Below are 27,750 nucleotides of genomic sequence, written 5' to 3'. Positions count from 1 at the left end.
TAACTGCCTGCGGCTGAGTATCTGATTTTTGAGGCAGAAGACAGGCTGAAAGGAGAAGATAAAGCACCCGTCCTGTTGCATAAACAAAAAGTGAATTAGAGAGAAGAGCGTTTATGTTCATGGAATCTAACAGCCTCTTAAGTGGACGCTGTTACTGGAGAAGACAGAGCTTCCTGCGAATGGCTGCTCTGCTCATCTCGCTGCTGCGCAGATGTATGGATTGAAAAAGATAGATGAGAACAGAGTTCTGCTAGGTGAGGGAGACTTGTCCAGGCTGTGGGTGCTAGTGGGGGTCCCGATGCCCTCTGGGATGTCCTCTTGCCCTCTGGGTAAGAAATATGGTCTATATAGGAAATAACAATGATGTAGCCAGGAATATTCCCCCCTAAGAGATGATGACATGTTACAGGCTGTCTGTGACATCATGATTTATAATAAATAGATATATTTTTAAATTTAATTTTTAAAATGTATCTATTTATTTTTGGCTGTACTGGGCCTTTGTTGTCACATGCAGACTTTCTCTAATTGTGATGAGTGGGGGCTACTCTTTTTTTGCAGAGCACAGGCTCTAGGTACCTGAGCTCAGTAGTTGTGGCATGCAGGCTTAGTTGCTCCACAGCATATGGGATTTTCTTGGACCAGGGATCAAATCTGTGTGCCCTGCATTGGCAGGCAGATTCCTAACCACTGGACCACCAGGGAAGTTCATAAATAGATATTTTAGTCATCTATTGTTCTGTTTCCCATCTCCCTAAACTTAAGCTATAAAAGGCGTAGATGCCTTTTGTTGTAATCTTTTGTGTTTTGTCACCAGTTCAGAGCCATGGAGGTGACATGAGGGGTTTATCATTACTAACAAGCCCCTTTCCTCCCCGGCAAGTGGTTCCCTAAGGTTGAGAGAGTCATTCTTTCTATGTGTCCTACAGAGCCTATGCTGAACGCTGTGAAATTCCCTCCTAGCATCCTTAATAACCATCACTCTAAATTCTGTTGAGTGCTACATGCCATCATCAGACCAAACACATGGCATGTGTTATATCCCTAATGCTATTCAATACAAAATCCATGTGAGAGGTACGTAAGGATTTTACATAAGGATCGGGTGCTCAAGTCCTTTGCCTGAGTCAGAGTGGACCTGGTCAAGGAACTGGGTTTGTTTCATTTTGGAGCTCAAACTAGTGGTTCCCAAGGTTTATTTCACACTGGAATCAACAGGGACTCTTTACAATCAATGGATTCCCAGGACTTCCCTGGTTATCCAGTGGTTAAAACTCTGTGATTCCAATGCAAGGGGCATGGGTTTGATCCCTAGTCATGGGACCAGATTCCACATGCCACATGGTGCAGCCAATAAATAAAATAAAGTTGCTTTAAGATGTATGGATTCTTGGCTCCAACCCCGAGACATCCTAATTGAAGTGCCATGGGATGAAACGGCAGTGGGATGTTGAGCCTCCCACCAAGGGATTCTGGTATTAACAAAATCTGGGGACCATGGACTCATCCTTTTCATCCTGTAATGGCCTGTCTGGGGCTGTATCTTTCACTTGAGCAAAACCAAACTGAAGGCCAGAGATAGTGTCTTTGTCTTATAGATTCTGGACAGGAAGCGGTAATTCTGGCACAAAATAGCACCATCCTAGTCCATGGCGTCGCTAAGAGTCGGACACGACTGAGCGACTTCCCTTTCACTTTTCACTTTCGTGCTTTGGAGAAGGAAATGGCAACCCACTCCAGTGTTCTTGCCTGGAGAATCCCAAGGACGGGGGAGCCTGGTGGGCTGCCGTCTCTGGGGTCGCACAGAGTCAGACACGACTGAAGTGACTTAGCAGCAGCAGTGCCTGATGACTGAAGAGATTGGTAAAGAAATCAGTGATGGGCCTCTCTGATCAGGAGAGGATCCCTGCCCTGATCAGGAGAGGAGCCCTGCCCTGCCGTGTTACTCTGTAGAGTCCCACCATCACTAGAAAATTGAAGATATTTAATATGCTTGTTTTGGTTTTGTTTGATTCCCAAGACCACCAAGAGGGTGAAGACATGGAGGAGGAGGAGAAAGGGAGGGGTGCCTGTAACAGTGAGAGCCCTTGTGCAAGTCTGTAACTGGCCAGGACCCTATGGGGCCTTCCTGGGACAGACCCCTCCCCCATGTCTCAGTCTGCCTCTTATTTGTGGAAAAGCTGCAGTCTCCTAAGTCTCCACTGACTTACAAAAGCCAGGCTCAAGAATTAGTGATTGAAAGAATGTGGCCATGTAGTGACAAAAATTGGATTTGGGCTAGGACAACTGGTAAGAACGCAAACATTAAATCAGCCATATGACAATCACAGAATCTCTAGTTCCTCCCTGAAGTACCTAGACAACAGATGCACATTTCCTGGTTGTTTTACAGGTGCTAAAACCCCATCAGATGGAAGAAGTTAACTACTTGATGACCATGAGCTCATAGCCCTTGATTATAAAGGGCTTCTCTTCCATTTACTTCTGTAGGTATTTTACCTTTTTCATTCCGTTTTTCTCATTAGTGTTGTGAGGAGCAGAAACTAGGGTTTCTACAGATCCTGTTGCTTCTCTCTGACTCCATCCTGGCTGAGAAGACAGTGACCGTCCTAGATGACCACATCACGATCATGGACCTGGGTGTGCAGCTGGTGGCCAGCTTGTCTTTTCCCTGCAGTCTCACAGATTGGACGAAAGAGCCATCATTTCAACAGCAGCTGCATAGGACATTCTTCAAGCCCCACAGCAGGTAAGATTCCAGAGTTCTTTTGTCCTTGCACAATTGTGACTGCTTCTCAAAGGAGATCAGTAGAGCTGGGGCTCATAGCTGGGAGTAGTGATTCTTGAAACTTCTTCCTGCTTCTTATCCTGTCTCTGAGAGAAGTACTTGGTAAGTTGGATAAATTTCCCTCTTATAAGCTTTTACACACTGACCGCGTGTCCAACTATCAGATTGTGGCAGATTTTCTGTGGGAAAGGGGCTTCCCAGATGGCTCTCGAATTAAAGGACCTGCCTGCCAATGCAGGAGACATAAGAAACAGGGGTTTAGTCCTTGGGTCAGGAAGATCCCCTGAAGGAGAGCATGGTGACCCACTCCAGTATTCCTGCCTGGAGAATCCCATGGATACAGAAGCCTGGCAGGCTACGGTTCATAGGGTCACAAAGATTCAGACATGACTGAAGCAAATTAGGATGCCTGCACGCATCTGTGGGAAGAAGACTGCCTCAGACCACAACTAAAGATCACATGTCTTCCCTTTTCTAAAATAAGTAATAATTGATACTTGAAAATTCTATTTCCGCTGCTTAAACCAGTGTGGCTAACAGGCACCAAGTATCTGTTGGCTTGTATTAATTATGGACAACTTGAAACCTCTGCTCCATCGTTAATCTTGTAGCAAATCCATTTCAGTTATACCAAGGTCATTGAGTCTTTCAAGCATACCTATCCGCATAATACATCTTTTCTCAGCTGCTTCAGAGGAGCTTGTCTTCCTAATAAAGGATGCTTGAGGTGATATTATCTCTAGGAGTAGCCTGATGGGCTGCACCCAGAAGTGATTCAGAGGTATCCTGTGGTCTTTTAAACCATTTTTGGAAGATCCAAAGTCAAATTCTGCTCTGTGACATTCAGTTAGTTCATGTACATCCAACTGCATCCATCAGAGTATATATATTTGTTCCTCCCACTCCTGGGGTTACACACATCTTTTATACCAGGATAATTAATGGAGTTGTATGAAATGGATATACAGACACAGAGGATTCACTGTGAGCTAGCAAAGCAACATCCCCCATTCCCATGACTGGGTCTGGCTGGGGAACGACGCGGAGCTTCTAGAGAACCCGGTGGACGTGACCCTCCCGTCGGAGGAGTGCACCACCATGATTGACAGGGGGCTGCAGTTCGAGGAGAGGAACTTCCTTCTGAACGGCGGTTCCCAGAAGACTTTCCATAGTCAGCTGCTCAGACCTTCTGACTACGTCTATGAGAAAGACATGAAAAACGACCCTCTGAGTTCCACAGGCCCCAAGAGGAAGAGGGTCAAGTTTACTTCCTACACCACCATCCTCCCAGAGGACGGCGGCCCCTACACCAACTCCATCCTGTTTGACAGTGATGACAACATCCAGTGGATCTGCCCAGATATGGGGCTGGGGGAGTCCCAGGGCTTCAGAGACTACATGGAGAGGCTGCAGGACCAGATGTGAACTCCTTTCTCATGCTTGTATTCACCTTTATGCCTTCTGCTTTTGAATGGTGGAGCCGTGAGTCTGATCAGCAATAGGGGATGATTTAACAGAGCTTCATTTGTGGCGGTCTGGCGGGATCCCTTTCTAAGCAGGTATCAGCTTAGAAGGTATCCCTTCTAAGAGATAGAGAGCAAAGCAGCTGGGTTTGGAAGCCAAAATGTGCCCCTAGATCAACTCCAAGGGATCCTGGGAAGCTCATAGGATGTTTTTGCACACTTCTTGGGACCAGCTCAGTGCTAACCCAATAAACCTAGAATTCATGGATGTTACTCATTATCTCTGGGGAAATAGCCTCTTGGTTTAGAAAGGATTTGAGAGTATTTCTTTTGTAAGTCCTTGGTAAAGTTCAGTGATCATCACTTGTTTGTGGCCTGAGAGTAGACATGTGTAAAAGATAACAGGGACTTTACCACTGGTGACGCTGTGGTAAAGAATCCACCTGCCAGTGCAGGGGACACGGGTTTGATCCTTGGTCTGGGAAGATCCCGCAGGCCTCAGAGCAACTAAGCTTGTGCATCACAACTATTGAGTCTGTGCTCTAGAGCCTGGGAACAGCAACTAGTGAGCCCACATGCAGCAACTGCTAAGGCTCGTGCCCTAGAGCCTGTACTCTGTGGCAAGAGACGTCACTGTAATGAGAAGCCCACGCAACGCAACTAGAGAGTAGCCCCACTTGCAGCAACTAGGGAAAAGCCCTTGCAGCAATGAAGACCCAGCCCAGCCAAAAATAAACAAACAAATAAATGATTTTTTAAAAAGATACCAGAATGTAGCCACTGCTCTTATTAACAATAACCTCTAATCTTCTTAAAAAAAAATTTTTTTACTGAAGTATAGTTGATTTATAGCATCATGTTAGTTTCACATGTACAGCAAAATGGTTCAGTTGTACATATTATATATATTCTTTCAGATTCTTTTCCATTGTAGGTTATTATAAGATATTGGATATAGTTCTCTGTGCTATACAGAAGGTCTTTGTTGTTTATCAATTTTATATGTCAGATCAGATCAGTCGCTCAGTCGTGTCCGACTCTTTGCGACCCCATGAATCGCAGCATGCCAGGCCTCCCTGTCCATCACCAACTCCCGGAGTTCACTGAGACTCACGTCCATTGAGTCAGTGATGCCATCCAGCCATCTCATCCTCTGTCGTCCCCTTCTCCTCCTGCCCCCAATCCCTCCCAGCATCAGAGTCTTTTCCAATGAGTCAACTCTTCGCATGAGGTGGCCAAAGTACTGGAGTTTCAGCTTTAGCATCATTCCTTCCAAAGAAATCCCAGGGCTGATCTCCTTCAGAATGGACTGGTTGGATCTCCTTGCAGTCCAAGGGACTCTCAAGAGTCTTCTCCATACAGTAGTGTGTTAATCCCCAGTTTTTAGTTTATTCCCCTCTCCTTTCCCCTTTGGTAACCATGCTTGTTTTATATGTCTGTGAGTCTGTTTTTGTTTTGTAAATAAGTCCACTCATATAATTTTTTTTTTAGATTCCACATATAAGTGATATCATATGATGTTTGTCTTTGTCTAACTTATGTCACTTAATATGATAAGCTCTAGGTCCATCCATCTTGCTTCAAGTGGCATTATTTCATTATTTTTTATAGCTGAGAAGTATTTATAGCTGAGTGTGTATGAAGCACAACTTCTTCCATTCATCTGCTGATGAACATTTATATTGCTTGCATGTCCTGGCTGTTGTAAATAGTGCTGCAGTGAACATTGGGGTGCATGTACTTTTCTGAATTATGGTTTTCTCAGGATATATACCCAAGAGTGGGATTGCTGGACCTTATGGCAGCTCTATTTTTAGTTTTTAAAGGAAACTGCATACTGTTCTCCATGATGGCTGCACCAATTTACATTCCCACCAACAGTGTAGGAGGGTTCTCTTTTTTCTCCACACCCTCTCCAGCATTCATTGTTTGTAGACCTTTTGATTGATGGCCTTTCTGACCAGTGTGAGGTGATACTTCATTGTAGTAAGCTCTGCTCTTGCTTTGATTCACATATGCAAAGGGCAGGGACTGAGGTCCGGGATGCCAGGGATGTACATTGTACTACAACACTGAGAGTGGCGTGTGTGTGTGTGTGTGTGTGTGTGTGTGTGTGCTTGGTCGTTCAGTCATGTGCAACTCTTTGAGACTCCTTGAACTGTAGCCCACCAGGCACCTCTGTCCATGGAATTTTTCAGGCAAGAATACTGGAGTGGGTTGCCATTTCCTCCTCCAGGGGATCTTCCCAACCCAGGGATCGAACCCAAGTGTCTTGCATCTCTTACATTGGCAGGTGCATTCTTTACCACTCACTGTGCCATCTGGGAAGCCCTACTGAGAGTGGAGCCCTCATTAAATTTTGTGCCCTTGGCTCCTCATTCAGCCCCACCAGTCTGTGCTGCATGTGCATCAAAACTACTTTCTTTGGTTTCTGGATTCTTTTAGAAACATGAATGCAGGGAGTAAGTCAGCCTTTTCCTCACAGTCTGTTTGATTGGCATGTAAGTTTGATTCTCTGGGATTTGTGATGTCATGTCATTTACTGGAAATCCATGTTGGATGCTGGTTTTCTCCACTTTCATCACTTTATTTTTCAGGGGTGGTACCTGAACTCTCCTCCCTACTTTATATTTCCTATGTGGGCTAAGGCACTTCAGTCACGTCCAACTCTTTGGGACCCTATGGACTGTAGCCCTCCAGGCTCCTCTGTCCAAGGGATTTTCCAGGCAAGAACACTGGTGTGGGTTGCCATTTCCTTCTCCAGGGGGTCTTCCTGACCCAGAAATTGAACCCACATCTCCTGCATCTCCTGCATTGGCAAGCGGGTTCTTTACCACTGGTGCCACCTGGGAAGCCCTTATATTTCCTAGTTTTCCTTAATGGAATATTTTATATCTGAATTGGACAAAAGGTTTTATTAAATAAATGGGTATCAATAAAACAGTGCTATTTAGCAAATAAGTTTTACATGCAGCCTTTCTTTACTGCTTGAATTTTTGAGGAAATGTTGAGAACCATAAACACAATTGTCTTTTTTTCCCTCCGGCAGCACAAATTTCATGGGAAACAAATGAAGTTCATTTCTGAGGGTCAAATTTCTCAAACTACTTTTAGCTCTATTTATGCAAGCATTGTGCGGGCATCATTTTTTTTATATCCAATCTGAAATCTAAAAATAGTATTGATGTGCACAGAAAGGAAATTGCCTAGGAAACAGCCTCAGAGGAGGCTTGCCATTTGCCTGAGCAAAAGTAAGAAAGAAAGAAATAGAATGATATTTCTAATCTAAGGGTATGTACAACATTTAGCTTGATGATGACCAGTAAAATATTCACAATTGTTTTCCTGTGAGACAAAACATTCACAAGATGCACAAAGAGTGAAGTACACACACACAGACACACACATCATACAAGGAGATGACTAATCCAAGATACTGTTATTAGGAAAAACAGGAGACTGGAGACCAGTGGCAAAGAAGAAAGTAACTGCATATGGCACTGTTCTTAGACAACCTATAAAATGCTACCAGATGAACCACAGGAATGCTGTGAAGCAAAGCAAGAATTTGAGAGTAGGCAGATTTAACCCAATTTTTATTTATTAAGATGGAATCTGCTGAGCAGACTTCACTGGTGGTTCAGTGGCTAAGACTCCACACTCCAATGCAGGGCCTGGGTTCGATCCCTAGTCAGGGAACTAGATCCTGCATGCCGCAATTAAGACCCAGAGCAGCCAAGAAAAAAGGATCTGCTGAAATGGATATTGAGCTAGAATGGTTCACCACAGTCTCTGTGGAGCCCTTTCATCACTAAGAAATAAAGATTTGGGGGCTTCCCTGATGGATCAGTGGTAAAGAATCCTCCTGCCAGTGCAGGAGAAATGGGTTTGATCTCTGATCCAGGAAGGTCCCACATACCGCGGAGCCGCTAAGCCCGTGAGCCACACCTATTGAGCCTGTATTCTAGAGCCCTGGAGCTGCAACTACCGAACCTGTGCGTCGGAACTACGGGGCCCACGTGACTGGAGCCTGTGCTCCGCAACAAGGGAATCCACCACAACGAGAAGCCCGTGCGCCGCAGCTGGAGAGTAGCCCCTGCTCCTCGCAGCTAGGGAAAGCCCTCTCCCAGCAACAGAGAGCCAACACAGCCAAAAATGCATAATTCTTTTTAAAAAGAAACACTGTTTTAAGGTCATAGTAAAAATTTTTATTTTTCTTATTCTTGATCTAACAGATAATCTGTTCAAAATAAGTAGCAACAATGAATTCGATTATATTTGCTTAAATATAAGTAAACTGAATGACAGTCATAATCATGGCACAGGAGAGAGGAATTAAGATTTTTAAGCTTTTTAATTTTTAAGCTGCATCAGTAATGTCTTATTTATTGAAAAAAAGGTAGAACTTAAGCAAAAATGCAAAACATCTTGTATTTCTATGGTCTGTACATTGGCCTCATTATTGTTCTACAATTTCAAACTATTTTATGATACAAATTTTAATATGAAAGATAGAGTTTAGGACAGCACATAGTATATACCATGATGACTCCAGAAAGGTTAACTATTATTATTCTGACGCTGTCTTTCAGTTGCCACTCTCTTTTTATTGAAGTATAGTTGATTTATAATTTGTGTTAGTTTCAGGCATACAGCAAAGTGATTCAGTTATAAATACATTCTTTTTCAGGTTCTTTTTCCTTATAGGTTATTACAAAATATTGACTCGTGCTGATTATCTACTTTATATATGGAGGTGGTGGTGTTTAGTTGCTAAGTTGTGTCCAACTCTTTGTGACCCCATGGACTGTAGCCTGCCAAGCTCTTCTGCCCACGGGATTTCCCAGGCAAGAATACTGGAGTGGGTTGCCATTTCCTTGACCCAGGGATCGACCCATGTTTCCTGCATTGCAGGTGGCCTTCTGTATTGTAGGTGGATTCTTTACCGACTGAGTCACTGGGGAAGCCTACTTTATATACAGTAGTCTGGATCTGTTAATCCTAGCCTCCTAATTTATCTTTCCCCCACTTTGCTATTTGGTAACCATAAGATGTCTTTCAATTTCTGTGAGTCTATTTCTGTTTTGTATATAGGTTCCTTTGTGTCATATTTTAGATTTCATACACGTGATATCATATATTTGTCCTCTGTTGACTTACTTCGCTTACGCATAATAATCTCTAGCTCCATCCATCTCGAAGCAAACGGCATCATTTCAGTCTTTTTATGGCTGAGTAATACTTCACTGTATATATGTACCATATCTTCCTTACCCGTTCTTCTGTTGATGGACACCTGGGCTGCTTTCATGTCTTGGCTATTGTGAACAGTGCTGCTATGAACACTGGGGTGCACATAACTTTTTGAATGAGAGTTTTCTCTGGATAGTTGCCTGTGAGTTGGATTCTTGAGTCATATGAGAGTTTTATTTTTAGTTTTTAAGGAGCCTCCATACTGTTTCCCACGGTGGCTGCACCAATTTACATTCCCACCAGCAGTGTAGGAGACAACCTTCTTATCTCAACAATGGTTCTGCCTTCTGCCTTTGCTCTCTTATTAGGGGTTATGGCTTATCCTGTGTGAGTCAGTTTATGGAAACTTTTGCCCTGCCTGTGCTCATAACCAGCTCACATAACCTCAAGAATAGAACTTGCATATCTGACAATCAAATCTAAGAAATGGAATTTAAAGGTGCAGCAGTTGGAAGGAAGGTCCTGCAATAGTCATCAGAGGCAACTCCATGACTCCAAGTGGCTGATGACCCATGGATTCACAACAGGGCACAACCATCCTCTTCTAATCATTGACCAAGGGTGAAAACAGCCCAACCAGCTTCCCCTAAGCTTTTCCTGCGTTCTTCTCGTCTATCTGTGCATGTGTGTGCATGTGCATCTGAAAGAGAGAGAGACAGAGAGAGAGAGAACAGGGTGAAAATCACATCCTCAGGGTGTTATAATTAGGTTGGAAAAGTGAGGCTGGTAAAGCTTGATTTAAAAAAAAAATGAAGCCAGATGATCCAAATCATTTGATGTAAAAATAAAAGATACTGCGACAATGAGAACATTAGATTCAACTTTTCCTGTAAGAACCTCTAAGACATTACCCTGAATATGTGAGCATGTTGACCTAGAAGGGAAAAAAAAATCTCATTTACCCTTGATTTTTTTTTTCTGCTAGGAAAGAGAAGGAAATTTATGTTATCTTTAAAAGCCACTACCTTTCGCCTCTAGTGCACTTGGCCTAATGGGTTCCCATGAGAAAGTAAGGAGCATTTTATGTTATTGGAGGACTCACTAGTGACTGTCCAAATTTACTCTGGAAATGACAGCTGTAATATACATGCATCATGAGCTAGTCCAAATGTGGGTGTTTCATGGGGTGCCTCAACCGTCCATACTTGGACCCAAATTATAGCTCATTCCAAAGTCTTAGATCTTTTGCAGTATCTGTCTTAACCAATCATTATTACAATTATAGAGAAGGGTATTTACCATAAAATATCTAGAAAGTGCATGTATGTATAAAAGTGAAAATGGTCAGAAATCACCACTAAGAATAACAACAAAGATTATTTGAAAAGGTGGCTAGTGCTTGTAGAAAGAGCTCCTGTATTAGCCAGGGGATAATTCCATGAACCTCCACAGTGACCAGAGGAGAGGTGGCCCCACTTTGTAGAGAGAAGTACTTGCTATTTCAACATAATTATTCAAATGAAGCCTGCCGCTTCTCCAAGTTACTTTCAGTGTTCTCTCCATTTGGATACTTGACATTTGGCCCAGGCATAATGGGAACTCATTTCTAAAATAGAAGCGTCTAAATTCAATTACAGGATGAGTCATAGCCAGCTAGGCATCCCCCTTTGGACAGTGAGACTTTGGCGGGGTGGAGATCAAGGGGACTTACACTGGGGATGGGGAAGCAAGGGGTATCACCGTAGCGATGAGGAACCTATTGAAAGTAGCCTGCAGATGACAGCGGTTCCCATGGCAACAGGGCGTGGCTTGGTGGAAGAAGCAAACCAACAATGAAAACATGGGTGCACCCATGGTCTCTCAGTGGTAAAGAATCTGGCTGCCAATGCAGGAGATACAGGTTCAATCTCTGGTCTTGACTGAAAAGATCCCACATGCCTTGGAGCAACTTAAGGCTATTCACCGCAACTACTGAGCCTGTGCTCTGCTGCTGCTACTGCTGCTGCTAAATCGCTTCAGTCATGTCCGACTCTGTGCGACCCCATAGACGGCAGCCCACCAGGCTCCCCCGTCCTTGGGATTCTCCAGGCAAGAACACTGGAGTGGGTTGCCATTTCCTTCTCCAACGCATGAAAGTGAAAAGTGAAAGTCAAGTGGCTCAGTCGTGTCCGACTCCTAGTGACCCCCTAGACTGCAGCCCACCAGGCCCCTCCGTCCACGGGATTTTCCAGGCGAGAGTACTGGAGTGGGGTGCCTTCGCGTTCTCCGAGCCTGTGCTCTAGAGCCCAGGAATCGCAACTCCTGAGCCCATGTGCTGCAAGAACTGCAGCCAGCCCACACGCCTAGAGCCAGTGCTCAGCAACAAGAGAGGACAGCACTATGAGAAGCCTAAGCATCACAACTAGAGAAAAGCCCACACAGCAACTAAGATCCAGCACAGCCAATAAGTAAATACATTTTTTTTATGAAGAATGAAAACATGGCAGAGCTTCCCATCAAACGGAAAAGTATACCACCTCCCTAAAGAGGGCTTTGTAAGGGCAAAGGACAGAGTCAATGAGCGAGTTACAGTCACTCCTGAGCAGTTGCATTGTGGTTTTGATTTTCATTTTCCTTGTGATTTTTTTTTTAATTCTTTTTTCATTTATGTATTTATTTATTTGTCTGTGCTGGGTCTTAGAGGCAGCATGTGAGATATTTAGTTGTGACATGTGAACCTTTAGTGGGGTCATGTGGGATCTAGCTCCCTGACCAGAGATTGTACCTGGGCCCCCTGCATTGGGAGATTGGAGTCTTAGCCACTGGACCACCAGGGAAGTCCCAGTGAGTGATGCAGAGAATATTTTCTCAAGCATGTAGGCCATCTGAATGCCTTCCTTAGAGAAATGTCTCTGTGGGTCATCTGCCCATATTTTCAAGTGAGTTGTATGTTTGTTTCACATTGAATTATGTGATTTCTATAATTATTTGGCTTTTCCTTCTAATAATTTAGATATTAGCCCCTTATTGGATACCTTATTTGCAAATATTGTCTTCCACTCCCTTTTTGTTTTGTTGATGTTGCAAGCTTCGCTATGCAAAAACTTTTGATTTTCATTTATTCATTCATTTTTGGCTGCACTGGGTCTTCGTTGCTGCTCTCGGTCTTTCTCTAGTTGCAGAGAGTGGGGGTACTCTAGTGTTCTGCCGGCTTCTTGTTGCAGCAGCTTCTCTTGTTGTGGAGCACAGGCTCTAGGACATGGGCTTCAGTAATTGTGGCATGCGGGTTAGTTGCCCCAAGGCATGTGGGATCTTCCCAGAGCTGGGATTGAACCCATGCCCCCTGCATTGGCAGGCAGATTCTTAACCACTGGACCACCAGGGAAGTCCCCACAAAGCTTTTTAATGTGTATGTATCTGGGAGCATGTAGGTATCTCTCTGTGTTCATATATATGTGGGGATAGGGACAAGATCACCAGGGATTGATGCAGACGAGGCAAAACTTTAGAGACCTAAGAAAAACATAAAACTGCAAGGGATTCTAATCTCTGAAGACTTGTGCAGATGTTCCAGCGGCAAGACAGGTGGGTGCTTTTGCCAAGGGCCCAAAAGTCTCTCTACTCACTGTGCACACACTCTGCCAGCATCTCCTTCTGTGCACACAGAAACCGCCAGCATCTCCTTGGCCACTTTGGCAAATGCCACATATTGCTCTCAGGATGAAACACACAAAATCTCCTTGGAGACCCAGGGTTTGAATAGCTTGCTACATCTTAATAATTCCCCCTGCCCAAACCAAGCCTGGTCTTTCTCTAAGCCCCACAGGAGCCTGTGAATAAGTGGACAGAGATGTAGAAGGTCTTTGTGAAGTTGAATGTGTGAAGAAGCAGCGTGATTCCTGCTTCAAAAGAGTTGGCAGAATATGAATTAAAATGCTTTCCCAAATTTCCAAGTCCATTTTTTCCCCATCAGCATTATTTTGGAAATATGAAAAAAAGACATTTTTTCACTAATAGCTTCAGCTAGTTCTTTTTCTAATGGAAAACAGGAGGATGGAGCCACTGGCTACCGAGGGCTCCTCCCAGAGCCCAGTGTGTCTGTATAACTGTTGTTAGTATAATTGGATTCAAAAATAGAAGGAACAGGGAAAGTTTAAAACGAGATTCATAAAAGAACACTTTTTATTTAGAAGTTTATGTGCAAAGTGAAAATACTGCACTTAAGCATTTTTTTTTAAGCCTTGAAGTTCTTTAGTACCTACTGAAGATATCTCCCTGAATTTATAGCTTGTATGGGTTATGGTAGGGGGTGTTATTTGCTTTTAGAAAACTTAAATATATCAGAGAGTTTAGAGAAGAATTGAATATAATCTCTTCCCTAGCTGGAGACCAGTGGAATACTGTGACTTTGTAGACGGAAAGTAATCATCCGAGGGCATTAAAATCTCCTAGAGAAATGCTCCTCTTACTCTAGGAAGGTTGGAATATTATTGATAGATAAAACCAGCCAAGAGAATTGTGAAAATAAGTCTGGCTTTCATTGTTGGTCTGGGTCTCTTGCTTAGATGCAATGTGTTGATTTTGGCTTTGAAGTTGAGGATGATCTCTTAAGACACCTGAGGCTGAGAAAGTAAAAGCTACCTTTTTTATTCCCTGGAAAACTTTACAGTGAGATGGGGTTGTTTTAGTATCTGAGGTCTACATGGCTGACTTTTTTTTTAGATTTATTTTTAATTGGAGGATAATTGTTTTAAAATATTGTGTTGGTTTGTGCCATACACCAACATGAATCAGCCACAGGTATACATATGCTCCCTCCCTCCCACGTCCCACCCCATCCCACCCCTCTAAGTTGCCACAGAGCCCTGGTTTGAGCTCCCTGAGTTGGTATGACCGACTTTTCTACCCATTTAAACATATTTGACTTTGTTAAAGTGTAAACAAGAATGAAGTCATTCTTGACATGTCACTCTTCCCTTTCTTTCTTTGGCTTGAAATTATGTAAAAAAATAGGGCAGTAATATCTGCATTTTTCCGTTTATTTTGTTACTATTTTATCTCTGTAAACAGCAGTGGCCTGCTGAATGGGTAACATGTGTTTCCTGGTCATGGAAGTTGCAGGAAGGGTGAACCTTACAGAGAACTTCCGAAAGGACCGAAGACATGGCATTCATGTGCACTGGATCCAGAAAGTGTGAAGTTCTTTTACTCATTGAACAGTTTGAGGAAGACTTTTCCTAACCCCTGATCTCGTCTCAGGATCCGCTGCTCAGACCTTAGGGGGCCACAACATCACTCAAAGGCTGAGAGTTGATCAAAGGAGGAGAGACAAAACAAGAAGTCTCACCCTAAACTTCCTGTAGAAGGAGACCAAGTGAGGGGAGGGGAGAAGTTTGGGCAGTTAAATCAAGAGCATAGTTTTGATCTGTACAGTGGACAGGATATTTTAATAAAGGAAATGAGATTGTGTTCATTACCTCAGCTGCCTATGGATAATTGTACAGGATGAAGGAAAGAGGGGAAAAGTCTCCATGAGACATTTCTATTACCAATTTCATTGGCGTGTTTCTGAAAGCCACTCCCAGTTGTAATAATCCACTAGAATGATTCACAGAACTCAGAAAAGTGTGACTCGTAGAACTGCTATTTTATTATAGCAAAGGGGTATAATTAGGACCAGTTAAAAGAAAGGATGCCTGGGAGTGATCCAATCGACCTCTCCCTGCAGAGCCCTGGACAGCATTGCTTCCTCCCAGCTATGACGTGTGACATCATGCACAAAGCATTGCCATCTGGAAGCTCATCTGAGCTTCTTTATTGGAGCTTCATCACATAAGTATGAGTGATTGAACCACATCCATGTAGACTGAAAAAAACCTGTACAATGTGAGAGTTGCAAGTTAAATTTTATTTGGGGCAAAATGAGGACTGCAGCCTGGGAGACAGCACCTCAGATAACTCTGAGAACCTGCTCCAAAGAGGCAGGCGGGGCGGGGAAGGTCAGTATATATGTGTTTTTGGTGAAAGGGGAATATACATGCAATGAAGCAGATTTTTTTTTCTAGAAGATTTTTACTAGTCTGGTGAAGCTTTCTGCTAGTCACAAGACACAGTCATCACAATGAAGGATTTTAGTGTTTTTCTAGATATGGGGAGGTACAAGAATTAGGCTCATAAAAATCAGCTCCTAAAACTATCCAACTCTCTGAAGAGCTGTGCTGCCAGTTATTCTCCCACACACAGAGGGCCTCGTTTCTGCTGACCACCCTGACCTCATTTCAGGGGTTGTTGAAAATCAGCAGCTGCAGCAGCACATGATTTAATCCTTGTAGAGGTGGATGGCAAGTGCCAATTTGTAATTAACAGTCAGAATACAAGTTTTGTTTTATGGATGCACTGGCCCTAGCAGTTAGAACTTGCCCACCAGCCCAGTGAGTTGGCATGCCAACTGAAACTAAGATCCAAGCTTTCCTCCCCATCCATGGCTTATTCTAATAACCCTGAGCCGAAAGTCTACCATGCTGCTTGGAACATTGAGGAGGCTGCCACAACTCTTCTTCAAGCCTAGGAGACCATCAGCATTTCTCATTGCACCATCCACCCTATTCTCTGGCTGGAGGAAGGGCTGGAGTCACTTCCCCATGTCACAGGGAAGAACAGAGTCTGACTCCTCCGTGTTGGATCTGTTTCTCTTACTTTAACGTTTGTTCTCCATTGCCTTTGTTACTATAATCCCTAAAAGGATGCTGTCTATAGCTGTGAGCATACATAATGGCCTGCCTGAGGAACCTGCCTCTCTGCCTTAATGTTAAACTAAAGTGTCTTTGTTTAGTTCACAGGGAGACATTCTGACCCTGCCCACATATGAATGGCTACAGAAAAGAAGAAATTAACACGTCCCCTCCTTGATGCTGGCCAAGCCAGGAGATATTTTCCTGCACTTTTTACATCACTTCCTCACCTCCTAGGGCTTCCCTGGTGGCTCAGATGGTAAAGCGTCTGTCTGCAGTACAGGAGACCCAGGTTCGATCCCTGGGTCGGGAAGATACCCTGGAGAAGGAAATGGCAGCCCACTCCAGTACCCTTGCCTGGAAAATCCCATGGGCAGAGGAGCCTGGTAGGCTACAGTCCATGGGGTGGCAAAGAGTCGGACACGACTGAGCGATGTCACTTTCACTTTCCTCACCTCCTACTCTTCTCTGTCTATAAAAGAAACTGACATTCAGACCCAGATAAGATGATACGCTGGAGCACTAGCCTGCCATCTTCTAGGACGCCTAGCTTTCCAAATAAAGTTGTATTCCTTGCTTCAGCACCTTGTCTCCCAATTGTTGGCCTGCTGTGCTGCAAGCAGACCGAGCTTGGATTCAGTAACACCCACGTATAAAATCTAGCTAATCATACAGTCAGTCCCCTGAGTTGTGAAACTTTCAATGCAGCACGGGAAGCTTACGCTAGCATCATGCTTTTTGTCCTCACAAAGATGGATTAGTTGGGAAGGTGAGTAGGGAGTTGAATTATGCTAGCAGATCCCAAGATTCAAAAATCCAACAACAATCCAGCACTGATAAATATTCATCTGGCAGTATGTCCAGTTGCGGTCCATTTAGCATGAAGTTGTGAGCTGGAAGATGAAAACCCAAGAGCTCATTACCATGAGTCGACTTGGAAAAGTTTGGAGCAAGTTCTAAAGTAATTAAGAGAGTATTTGAATAATGGGATGAACATGCTTATTTGTTTATTGTTGAGCGGCTCCAAGATATTCAATGACATCCCCTCCTGTGGAAAGTTTGGTAGGAGTGGGACAGCTGATCATCATTTGGAGGAAGAATCAGGAGTGTTATTTTTAACTCCCCATTATTAGAGGAAACACACACATCTGGAGCCTTGTAAGGAGTGATTATTAGCTGTTCAGCTGAGAAATAGCCTGGTGTCTACAATGCATCGTTTTCCAATTATTTTGATATTTCTCAATGCCTTAAATGCTAGATGCATATAAAATTCAGCTCATTTAATCTCTCTAAATTATAGTTTCTCCATCTGTCATGGTTTTATAGTTTAATAAAATCATTACTTTTTATAAACCCAGTAAAAATCCTGGAAACTATTGGATGGAGCTCAGCTTCAGCTTGAAGGTTTTTTTTTTTTTTTTTAAGGAAGAATAAATATATCTGAACTGGAAAATAATTTTCATATTTTCTGTCTGCTAAGAGAGTTTGGAATTTTTACTGGGTCACTTATCAAGCTGACAAAAGGAAATGTACTTTTGTATTTTTCTTATGAGATATTTCCAAAGACTGTGGTATCAGGAAGTAGTGCTTTTTGCTGAAATAAAAAAAAATAAGCCAGACTCCCTGACCCTCATAACTCAATTCTACATCCCTATGGTTTTGACTGCATTTAGCAGTCTTTCTTTATTGAAACTCACATATCCAGGTCAGATCCCTGAAATGTTGAATAGAGGAATAGAAGGGTCTGTATACTTTGCTGATGTGTGCCATGAACTAAGACAATATTAACATACACATGACAAAGTGTTTGAAATTTGCACTGTCAAAGAAAGGATATTTGTGCTGAGGTCAGTTTCATGCTAAAACAATAGGAAACATTCTGCATTTTTAAAGAACCTCCGGGAGAACTGTACAGGAGCCAGAATATATTTGTCACCTATGCATTACAGTTTTGGGGATTTGACCATTAGAAACTTGGTTTCATTGGGAATCCTCCAATGCAACTTTGCATCAGTGCCCACTAACAAATACTCAAGTAGATGGATTTATAAAATAGGATTTTGTTATTTTATACAACAGGGGTCTAAAGCAGAGCGACCACATAATTGGTTCTGAAGCTTGTAGAGATCTTTAAATACCCAGGATTTTTCCATGTTTCTGCTTCAGTTTCTTCAGTCTATTAGCTCAGTCCTTATGTTCATCACCTCGTGACCCCAAAATAGTGGCCAGTGCTCCTAGCATCATGTCTTCATCTGAGCATATTTAAAGCAGGACAAAGTCAGGTGTTTTCTTTAATTAATGAGAAAATGCCTTTATAGAAGCCCTCAATCAAGGTTTCCAACAGGTAACTTTGCCAAGAATTTAGTCACATGTTGTTGACAAAGGAGATCAGAAAAACCCTCAAGATAGTGAATTATATCAGCAAAAGTGAGGAGAAGTAGAATAGTTGGGAATAGGCAATAGAGAGGCTTCCGTATATATCTGTAGACATAATTAAGTCATCCTTTGCTCAGAAAAGAAAAAACATTTCTGATCCATAAACCTCACTAATTCAAATGTTCTTTACTTGAGACTGATGGTAACTTGAACAAGGAGTTATAAACTAAGAAAACATCTAATAAGAAAATAAAATGTATATAAAATAATAGTTTAAAATAACAAATGTATGGAAATACTGCAACCTCTTCTAAAGGCTAGACAATCAAGCCCACATTAATAACTACCTAATAAGATAGAGTTACTGTAGTGTTTGTTCTGGTTATCTGACAATTTTCCTGTTTCATATCATTGTTATAAACAGCATTTAAAAGAAAAATGTTATGCAAATAAAAATATGACCCACTGTCTTCATTGCCCAACCAAAAGCCACTTCTCTCTCCCTGCCAACCGACCCTAACTTTGTACAGAGTGGTCCCATAACCCCTCCCCAAGTCCTAAGGACTGAGGCTTCATTAGTCTGAGCTGGACATGTGAGACCACACTCCCCTGCTGGGACTGGCCTAAAGATGAGCACGTGACCCAGTAGTGACCAGAGAGGTAAAAAGGACAGTCAGAAGTTGAGCTTGTGGAAAAACAAAGAGACAAATAAAAATATAGGGGAGGCGGGTGGAAACTCCAAGAAGAAAAAAAGCCTTTCAAAGACTTTTGTTGTTAATCATTTTCCCGCTTGAAAGGCCAGTAATGTGCAAGCATTTCATGTTTGAAGCCCAGGTAACCATATGTTTCCAGGTAAGAAAAGCAAATCCATGTACAAGCACAGACTTAGATCTCTGAGAACCGCATTCCTCCAGACAGCTGGTTGTGCAAGCTGATTCATCATCAGATGTTAGTTGTAGCTGAACATTCTAACTGGTCCAAAGAAATGCCACCAGATTCTCGCCAAAACTACTGGCTGGTATGTTCACTGCTGTCCCCGATGAAAAGGAAAGCTGTTGCGGGAAGGTGGATTCCTTCCAGGGCTCAAGAGCGGGCTTTTGTCTAACACTTGGAAATGAATTTTCTGAGACATGTGCTGACAAAGCAAAAGACTTTATTGGGAAGGGGCACCTGGGCAGAGAGCAGGAAGGACAGGGCACCCAGGAGAACTGCTCTGCCGCATGGCTCACAGTCTCAGGTTTTGGGGTGATGAGGTTAGTTTCCAGGCTGTCTCTGGCCAATCACTCTGACTCAGGGTCCTTACTGGTGGTCCTTACTTGGCATTGCTCAGCCAAGACGGATTCCAGAAAGGAGGATTCTGGGAGGTTGGTGGGACATATGGACAGGCATCTCCTCTCTCTTTGACCTTTCCTGAATTCTGGTTGGTGGTAGTTATTTAGTCCCACATTCCTTACCAGGACCTTCTGTTGTAAGAAAACTCAACCAAATGGCTACTACTGGGCCTGGTCAGGGTGGGTGGTATCAGCCAGTGGTTCCCCCAACAAAATCAAGAAGAGGTGGAGATGTCAAAGACATCCATCTTCAAAATGAAACTTTTTCCTCAATGCCATGGGAAAGTTTTAAAAGAGTTGAAGTAAAAATTGAAAGTCCAAATGTCCCATGATGTGCCCCTATGTTGTTAAATGTTCTCTGGGATCACCTAAAATTATTTAATACATCACCAGTGGAACAGTCTACCTGCTGGAAAACACTGTTAAAATATGTACTATCCAGAATCAATATATTATGCCTCTGAGCCAGTTTTAAACATATAACAAGAAACAGATTCTATTCTTCTAACTGAGAAATATTGATATGACCCATCATGATTTTTAAAATAGCTTTTGTTTATATGCACCAGAGATGAAGAAACACGATTGAAACACTGTGTGTACGTGTGTGTGTTATACACACATACTTCAGTTCATGAATTCCTCTGTCATTTTAATTCCAAATTTCATAACTAATCCATAGATGGTTAGTAATGACCTGGAACACATTGAGCTGTTTTCAGGAATTACAGGAATTATGGTAGTTTTTAGTGACAAAATACCATTGTTGGCTCAAATGAATTTTGAAACAACCTGATATTTTGATATTTAAATCTAAAACAACTTGTGTGTTTTGGGGTTTATTGTGATGTGCTCGTGTTCTTGCTTAGTTGTTCAGTCGTGTCTGACTCTTTGTGACCCCACGGACTGTAGCCCACCAGGCTCCTCTGTCCATGGGATTATCCTAGCAAGAATACTGGAATGGGTTGCCATGCCCTCCTCCAAGGGATCTTCCCAATCCAGGGATTGAACCCATGTCTCCCAAGTCTCCTGCATTGGCAGGCAGGTTCTTTACCACTGAACCACCTGGGAAGCCCTTATTGTGATGTGGTGAGATGCTGTCAGAAGGGAGAAACATAACACACACACACACACACACACACACACACACACACACACACAGCCTTAGAACTTAATCTAGCAGCAGAGTTCATTTTTTTCCTTAGACACCCATTTCTCTCTCAAATCTTCTCTTCTACTATTTGTATTTATTTATTTGGCTGTGTTGGGTCTTAACCTAGGTCAGGAAGATCCCCTGGAGAAGGAAATAGCAACCCACTCCAGTATTCTTGCCTAGAAGATTCCATGGATAGAGGAGTCTGGCAGGCTGTATGTAGTTCATGGGGTCACAAAGAGTTGGACCCAACTAAGCAACTGAGCATGCATGCACTTTGGGTCTTAGCCGTGACCTAAAAGACCTTTGTTGTGGTGCATGGGCTCCAGAGCACATGGGCTCAGTAGTTATGGCACGTGGGCTTAGTAGCTCTGAGGCATGTGGGATCTTAGTTCCCTGACCAAGGGCTGAACCCATGTCCCCTACTTTGCAAGGCTGATTCCTAACCACTGGACCAGCAGGGAAGTCCCTCTTCTACTATTCTTTAATCAGCATTTTCCAATTTCAGATTTTTGTTAACATGTTCTCACAAATGTTCCCATCATTACAATAATATTTGTAGTATTTTCTGTGTAATATTTACTTTAAAAGTCTTATTTTACTTGAATGTATTTTAGAAGGAAATTATAAAAACAGGAAACTGCATAAATACTATGAATGAAAAATAACTATCGTGTGTCAGAAATAGTAGGTAAGGATGGAAATAAAATGGAGAACACCATGACCTAGACGCTGCTACGTACCTTAGGCTTTGAGCCTGAGTTTGGCTTTCTTTATGTCAGAAAGGAAGTTTTCAAAGTATAAGGAAAGATGCAGAGACATATAGGCAGAAGAATCCAAGGGGTTATGGAAATGGAATCACCTTAAGATGTAATGTATATTCAGTTCCACCTGGATATCACCCATAATCGTGCCTGACCCCTTGGGAGTAGAGATTCCCCTGACCCTTTGTGGCTAACCAGATTGGGAGCCCCCCGTGGTGAGCAACATTAGTCCCACCCTTATCCTGGGAGATCTGTGATTGGCCTAATCCAATCCAAGTAATCCTAATCTCCAGTCAGTGATTGGGCCAGAGATGGACAATGTGACCTCCATCAGACATTAGAAAATGTCTTCTTGGATTTTCTGGGAAGTATTTTCCTCATTGATAATAATTGTAATAGGAGAAAGTTCTTATTGACCCCTGTGCTTTTTGTTTGTTTAAGATAAGAAATAGATTTATTAAAGAAAAACATGTTCCATAGACAGAGCGTGGGCTGTCTCAGAAGGCAAGAGGTTGGCCCCTGTTCTTATTGGCTGAGTTTTGTATACATCTCACCTGGACATATTTACAATGAATACACTTGTCCTCTGTTCATACCTGTTTATGCCGTGGTTATTCCCAGAGTCTGACCTTGTTCCTCCTGTGCTCTCTGCTAATATAATCTTCCTCTCATTAACCTATACAAATCTCAGTCATTTTTTTATCTTCAAAAAAGCAGGTGCCAGGAAGACTTCTATGAGATAAAATATTTTGGGAGGAGATGCCCATAAGACAAAAAGATTACCCAACAACAGCTCCACCCCTCCCCCCAAAAATCCTTTTGTATATTGTATCAGTTTGGATAGTGAATCTGTCTGCATCACACATTGGAGGGTTAATAGGTTTAATAGTGGAGTTAGACTGCAGATGGACCTGAGAGAGGAAAGGTCTGGAGACTGCACCAGGAGGATCAGAGGGAAAGTCTCAGTGACCGTGGCCAGCCTCAAGCAATGGAGCTCATAGAAAGTCTGATAAGCTGCTATGAGCTTGTCCAGAGCTCTGTGAAGCCATCACATCTGTCTGCCATGGACTCAGGATGGCAATGGCTTTGCTTCATTTTTGCTTTCCCAATCTCATTTAATTTCTTCTCATTGGAGATTTCTGGAGAGTAGTCCCCAGGATTAGAAGGGCTTAGTGATGGAGTTAAATTGGCAAAAAAAAAAAAAAAAAAAAAATCCAATAGAGATCTGTATGTACCAAGGATTGAGAAAAAAATAAAAGCAAATTTGAAACCTTTCTTTCTTTCATAAGATATTGGATAATCATCTGCTACATACCAGTACTATCCTATATTTGGGAAGACAGTTGCCAGGGACTGAATATTTTGTCCCCTTAGAATTCATAACTCAAAACCCTAATTGCCAAATATTTAGAGATGGGAGCTTTGGGAAGTAATTAGGTTTAATGAGGTTATAGATTTAGTGCCCTTATAAGGAGATATGCCAGTTTTCCAATTGCCCCCCAAAAAGGCAATGCTAAAGAATGTTCAAACTACCATGCAATTGCACTCATCTCACATGCCAGCAAAGTAATGCTCAAAATTCTCCAAGCCAGGCTTCAACAGTACGTGAACCGTGAACTTCCACATGTTCAAGCTGGATTTAGAAAAGGCAGAGGAACCAGAGATCAAATTGCCAACATCCATTGGATCATAGAAGAGCAAGAGAGTTCCAGAAAAACATCTACTTCTGCTTTATTGAATATGCCAAAGCCTTTGACAGTGTGGATCACAACAAACTGTAGAAAATTCTTAAAGAGGTGGGAATACCAGACCACCTGACCTGCCTCTTGAGAAATCCGTATGCAGGTCAAGAAGCAACAGTTAGAACTGGACATGAAACAACGGACTGGTTCCAAATTGGGAAAGGAGTATGTCAAGGCTGTATATTGTCACCCTGCTTATTTAACTTATATGCATAGTACATCATGAGAAATGCTGGGCTAGATGAAGCACAAGCTGGTGTCAGGATTGCAGGGAGAAATATCAATAACCTCAGATACATAGATGACACCACCCTTATGGCAGAGAGTGAGGAGGAACTGAAGAGCCTCTTGAGGAAAGTGAAAGAGGAAAGTGAAAAAGCTGGCATAAAACTCAACATTCATTCAAAAAACTAAGATCATGGCATCTGGTTCCATCACTTCATGGGCAAATAGATGGGGAAACAATGGAAACAGTGGCATTTTTTTCTTGGGCTCACAGTGATGTGAGCACATCACTGCAGATGATGACTGCAGACATAAAATTAGAAGACACTTGCTCCTTGGAAGAAGAGGTATGACCAAACTAGACAGCATATTAAAAAGCAGAGATATTATTTTGCCAACAAAGATCCATCTAGTCAAAGCTATGATTTTTCCAGTAGTCATGTATGGATGTGAGAGTTGGACTATAAAGAAAGCTGAGTGCTGAAGAATTGATGCTTTTGAACTGTGGTGTTGTAGAAGAAAGTGAAAGTGAAAGTCACTCAGTTGTGTCCAATTCTTTGTGACCATAAGAACTATACAGTCCATGGAATTCTCCAGGCCAGAATACTGGAGTGGGTAGCCTTTCCCTTCTCCAGGGGATCTTCCCAACCCAGGGATCAAACCTAGGTCTCCCGCATCGCAGGCAGATTTTTTACCAGCTGAGACACAAGGGACTCTTGAGAGTACTTTGGACTGCAAGGAGATCAAACCAGTCAATCCCAAAGGAAATCAGCCCTGAATATTCATTGGAGGGACTGATGCTGAAGCTGAAACTCCAATACTTTGGCCACCTGATGTGAAGAACTGACTCATTGGAAAAGACCCTGATGCTGGGAAAGATTGAAGGTAAGAGGAGAAGGGGATGACAGAGGGTGAGATGGTTGGATGGCATCACTGACTCGATGGACATGAGTTTGAGCAAAGTCAGGGAATTGATGATGCACAGGGAAGCCTGGCATGCTGCAGTCCATAGGATGGCAAAGAGTCGGACATAACTGAGCAACTGAACTGAACTGAAGAAGAGATGCCAAAACATGCTGTCTCTCTCTGTCCTGCCTTCTACCTCTGTCTCTCCCCATGATGTGAGTACACCGAAAGAAGTCAGCTGTCTTCAAGTCAAGAAGAGAAGTCCCACCAAAAACTGAATTGGCTACAACCTTGATCTTGAACAGTTAGCCTACAGAACTGTGAGAAATCCATTTCTGTTGTTTAAGCCACTCAGTCCATGGTATTTTTGATGGCAGTCTGAGCCTAGTAAGCCAACAGTGAATAAAGAAGACACAGTACTTGTTCATGATTGCTTTTACAATTAGATGATGGTGATAATGATGACAATGATGTCTCATTGCTGTCATTGTACCTGGTAAAGACTTATGTAAAGTGCATGAAAGTCGTTCAGTCATGTCTGACTCTTTGCAACCCCATGGACTATACAGTCCATGAAATTCTCTAGGCCAGAATACTGGAGTGGATAGCCTTTCCCTTCTCTAGGGTATCTTCCCAACTCAGGGATTGAACCCAGGTCTCCTGCAATACAGGCGGATTCTTTACCAACTGAGCTATTAGGGAAGCTTATAGCCACTTTTTTTTAAATTTCCTTGGGGAATAAGTTGCATTATCCTTTCGCAGGTGTTCCCTGTTCAGAAAGCCTATTCTGAACTATGGAAACGCAGAACTCTGATCCCAAGCTAGGTGGGGCTTGGCAGGGATTAGAAAATTTTTTTAAAAGGAGCAGAAAGTAATCTCCACACTGTTCTCCATAGTGGCTGTACTAGTTTGCATTCCCACCAACAGTGCAAGAGAGTTCCCTTCTCTCCACACCCTCTCCAGCATTTATTGCTTGTAGACTTATGGATTGCAGCCATTCTGACTGGCGTGAAATGGTACCTCATAGTGGTTTTGATTTGCATTTCTCTGATAATGAGTGATGTTGAGCATCTTTTCATGTGTTTGTTAGCCATCTGTATGTCTTCTTTGGAGAAATGTCTATTTAGTTCTTTGGCCCATTTTTTAATTGGGTCATTTATTTTTCTGGAGTTGAGCTGTAGGAGTTGCTTGTATATTTTTGAGATTAGTTGTTTGTCAGTTGCTTCATTTGCTGTTATTTTCTCCCATTCTGAAGGCTGCCTTTTCACCTTGCTAATAGTTTTCTTTGTTGTGCAGAAGCTTTTAAGTTTAATTAGGTCCCATTTGTTTATTTTTGCTTTTACTTCCAATATTCTGGGAGATGGGTCATAGAAGATCCTGCTGTGATGTATGTCGGAGAGTGTTTTGCCTATGTTCTCCTCTAGGAGTTTTATAGTTTCTGGTCTTACATTGAGATCTTTAATCCATTTTGAGTTTATTTTTGTGTATGATGTTAGAAAGTGGTCTAGTTTCATTCTTTTACAAGTGGTTGACCAGTTTTCCCAGCACCACTTGTTAAAGAGGTTGTCTTTAATCCATTGTATATTCTTGCCTCCTTTGTCAAAGATAAGGTGTCCATATGTGCGTGGATTTATCTCTGGGCTTTCTCTTTTGTTCCATTGATCAATATTTCTGTCTTTGTGCCAGTACCATACTGTCTTGATAACTGTGGCTTTGTAGTAGAGCCTGAAGTCAGGCAGGTTGATTCCTCCAGTTCCATTCTTCTTTCTCAAGATAGCTTTGGCTATTCGAGGTTTTTTGTATTTCCACACAAATTGTGAAATTATTTGTTCTAGCTCTGTGAAGAATACCGTTGGTAGCTTGATAGGGATTGCATTGAATCTATAAATTGCTTTGGGTAGTATACTCATTTTCACTATATTGATTCTTCCAATCCATGAACATGGTATATTTCTCCATCTATTAGTGTCCTCTTTGATTTCTTTCACCAGTGTTTTATAGTTTTCTATATATAGGTCTTTGGTTTCTTTAGGTAGATATATTCCTAAGTATTTTATTCTTTCCATTGCAATGGTGAATGGAATTGTTTCCTTAATTTCTCTTTCAATTTTCTCATTATTAGTGTATAGGAATGCAAGGGATCCAGCAATCCCACTGCTGGGCATACACACTGAGGAAACCAGAAGGGAAAGAGACACGTGTACCCCAATGTTCATCGCAGCACTGTTTATAATAGCCAGGACATGGAAGCAACCTAGATGCCCATCAGCAGATGAATGGATAAGAAAGCTGTGGTACATATACACGATGGAGTATTACTCAGCCATTAAAAAGAATACATTTGAATCAGTTCTAATGAGATGGATGAAACTGGAACCTATTATACAGAGTGAAGTAAGCCAGAAAGAAAAACACCAATACAGTATACTAATGCATATATATGGAATTTAGAAAGATGGAAACAATAACCCTGTGTACGAGACAGCAAAAGAGACACCGATGTATAGATCAGTCTTATGGACTCTGTGGGAGAGGGAGAGGGTGGGGAGATTTGGGAAAATAGCATTGAAACATGTATAATATCATATATGAAACGAGTCGCCAGTCCAGGTTCGATGCACGGTACTGGATGCTTGGGGCTGGTGCACTGGGACGACCCAGAGGGAGGGGAGGGGAGGGAGGAGGGTGGAGGGTTCAGGATGGGGAACGCGGGTATACCTGTGGTGGATTCATTTCGATATTTGGCAAAACTAATACAATATTGTAAAGTTTAAAAATAAAATAAAATTTGAAAAAAAAAAAGGAGCAGAAAGTAAAAGAACCAAATCCACGTATATTCTTTTTTTCATTCCTTATTTTTCTTCTAGAAATAAAATTTTTGTAGCATCAGCTTCTCCATGAATTCAAGAAAGCTTCATTGAGATGGTAAGAGGTGCATGTTGGTGAGCGAAAACTTTCATCTTTATGGATTAAATGATGGACTTTGATGGTATCACCTAATTTGAATTTTTCTTCTTCTTTATGGGTAGATAGATTTCCAGTGTGCTTGCCATGTTGAGATAACTCAGGATGGAGGCTTAAGTGGTTATTAGCCAAGAA

At 42.3% G+C, this 27,750-nt stretch overlaps 1 long non-coding RNA gene across 1 annotated transcript in view; it reads left to right on the top strand.

Annotated features, from left to right (window-relative positions):
• The window catches only part of LOC132342608 (uncharacterized), an 87,005-nt gene extending 59,532 nt beyond the window's left edge, over positions 1-27,473 (top strand). Inside the window, exons 3-4 of the long non-coding RNA XR_009491057.1 lie at positions 2,526-2,749; positions 26,774-27,473. This is a non-coding gene — a long non-coding RNA (uncharacterized lncRNA). The remainder of the gene's footprint in view (positions 1-2,525; positions 2,750-26,773) is intronic.
• The last annotated feature ends 277 nt before the right edge of the window (positions 27,474-27,750 follow it).

The sequence above is a fragment of the Bos taurus genome, chromosome 17 (assembly GCF_002263795.3).
Source record: "Bos taurus isolate L1 Dominette 01449 registration number 42190680 breed Hereford chromosome 17, ARS-UCD2.0, whole genome shotgun sequence".
Classification (NCBI taxonomy): domain Eukaryota; kingdom Metazoa; phylum Chordata; class Mammalia; order Artiodactyla; family Bovidae; genus Bos; species Bos taurus.
The sequence above is the reverse complement of the archived record's forward strand: the minus strand, read 5'-3'. Positions and strand labels throughout refer to the sequence as shown.